The sequence below is a fragment of the Oryctolagus cuniculus genome, chromosome X (genome assembly GCF_964237555.1).
Source record: "Oryctolagus cuniculus chromosome X, mOryCun1.1, whole genome shotgun sequence".
In the NCBI taxonomy this organism is placed as follows: domain Eukaryota; kingdom Metazoa; phylum Chordata; class Mammalia; order Lagomorpha; family Leporidae; genus Oryctolagus; species Oryctolagus cuniculus.
In genome coordinates, this window is record NC_091453.1 from 67,602,046 (window position 1) to 67,604,311 (window position 2,266).

General features: G+C 40.4%; 1 pseudogene; it reads left to right on the forward strand.

Annotated features, from left to right (window-relative positions):
- Nucleotides 1-597: 597 nt before the first annotated feature.
- Nucleotides 598-1,363, forward strand: LOC100347691 (acidic leucine-rich nuclear phosphoprotein 32 family member E-like; annotated as a pseudogene).
- Nucleotides 1,364-2,266: the final 903 nt, after the last annotated feature.

Sequence of the window (2,266 nt, forward strand, 5' to 3'; positions counted from 1 at the left end):
AGAAAAATAGGGAAAAAAGCTTTTTTTTATGAATTTAAACAAGACAAAGTCACTTACTTAAGAGTTCTCATACATGCTATTCCCATAGCATGCAATGCTTTCTGCTGAGATTCTTACATTGGCTGAAATCAAGTACCTTCCCATTGTTGGGAGTGATGCCTCAATGTCATAATCCTGAAGAGGATTTCTATAGTGGGCACTGAGTATTGGATCTCTCAACCAACACTCTACCCTGTGTTTCTTATAATACAGAGTCTGGAAAGGAAACAGAAAACACAATCAACCGAGGGGGTTGGCAGTGCCGTGTCATGGAGGTTCAGTCTCTGAGCAGCCATTGAAGGGGAATGAACTGCGGCTCAGTGTGTGTGTGTGTGTGTGTGTGTGTGTGTGCGTGCATGTGTGTGCACACCCGGGTGTGTGAACAAGGAGGTGGGGGCAGCTGAGTTACAGTCCCAACTCCTTGAACTCCATTTGCTATTCTTTTCTTTCTCCTTCAAATTTATATTTGCACTTTTCATTCATTTCCAAATCTTTAAAAATTTTGAGGGTTAGGGGTAGTGGGAAAGGCAAGAAAGGGGTAGAGAAGAGAGTAGTCGCAGAAAAGCAGGAGGAGGACATGGAGATGAAGAAGAGGATTAATCTGGAGTTAAGGAACAGTGCCCCGGAGGAGGTGACAGAGTTAGTCCTTGATAACTGCCTTTGTGTCAGTGAGAAAATTGAAGATCTGAATGATACTTTTAAAGAACTGGGGTTTCTGAGTATGGCTAATGTGGAACTCAGTTCTTTGGCCCAGATTCCCAGCTTAAATAAACTTCGAAAGTTGAAACTTAGTGACAATATCATTTCTGGAGGCTTGGAAGATCTGGCAGAGAAATGCCCAAATCTTACCTACCTCAGTCTGAGTGGAAACAAAATCAAATCTCAGTACAGTTGAAGCTCTGCAAAATCTTAAAAATTTGAAAAGTCTTGTTTAACTGTGAGATCACAAACCTGGAAGATTACAGAAGAAGCATTTTTGAACTGCTGCAGCAAATCACATACTTGGTTGGGTTTGATCAGGGGGATAACGAAGCCCCAGACTCTGAAGAAGAGGATGAGGAGGATGGTGATGAAGATGATGATGAAGAAGAAGATCAAGCTGGTCCACCTGAAGGATTTGAGGAAGAGGTGGAAGAAGAAGAGGATGAAGATGAAGGTGAGGATGAAGCAGGCTCAGAAGTGGGAGAGGGAGAAGTGGGCCTCTCATACTTAATGAAAGATGAAATTCAGGATGAAGAAGATGATGATGACTATGTCGAAGAAGGGGAAGAAGAGGAAGATGATGAAGAAGAGTGTCCTCGAGGGGAGAAGAGGAAACGAGATGCTGAAGACGATGGAGAGGACGAAGATGATAGATCATTCTGAGACAGAGTCCCTAATGTTCCTGTGTACAATAGCTGTCCCTTCAGAAGAGAATGTATAACTTTTTATAGGAGAAGTTTGGTTTTACTATTTTGCCTTATCATTCCAAATAAGAGTAATTAATATATTAATGATCATATTCTATGCAGAGAATAATTTTCATTGGCCCCCATTGTGACATTCCCTAGCAATTTATATAAAATCTTAATTTCTCTAATACAGGTTCACTGTATTAGTCATTTTTAGCTCATAATTAAAATATGATCGCTTTTACACACACAGGTGTAGTTTGGTGCATTTCATTCATAAGGTTTTAAAGTTATTTATAAATTAAGATTACAGTCAATTGTAATATGAAATAACATTAGTCGCTTGAATAAGCTGGTTATTTTTTTAGAGGTGATCCAGAGATCTTCAGTTGAAGGAAATGACTGTTTTTTGGGCTAAGGACATTTGGGTGCTTTCTCTGTCCCAAGAATAACTTGGAAAGGAGGAGCAGAATAGTAAAGATTCTATTCAGCAATCTAGTTCATGGGTTGTGTGGAGGTTCTGTTCAGTAATGTAGTCCGTGGGTTTTGTTGTGACTGATAAGATTTTATCTTAGAAGGAAGAGTCGTCACACTAAATCTGTAGCCATGTGGGCGAGCCCTCTCCTCAGGCTGCAGATCACATCATGCCAGCGCTTGGCCAGTGTTTTGTTTCTAGCTGTGAGCTTTCTTTTTCCTCTCAACAGCTCCTTTATGATCACCTTCTCTTAATGTTTTGCTCCCCCCCTTTATCCCAAAATAAAGTAGGAAACTTGTGGAGAAACCCAGGAAAACTTTTAGTTTTAAACCTCACCTCCCTTTTCAGACCCGAGTTTTAA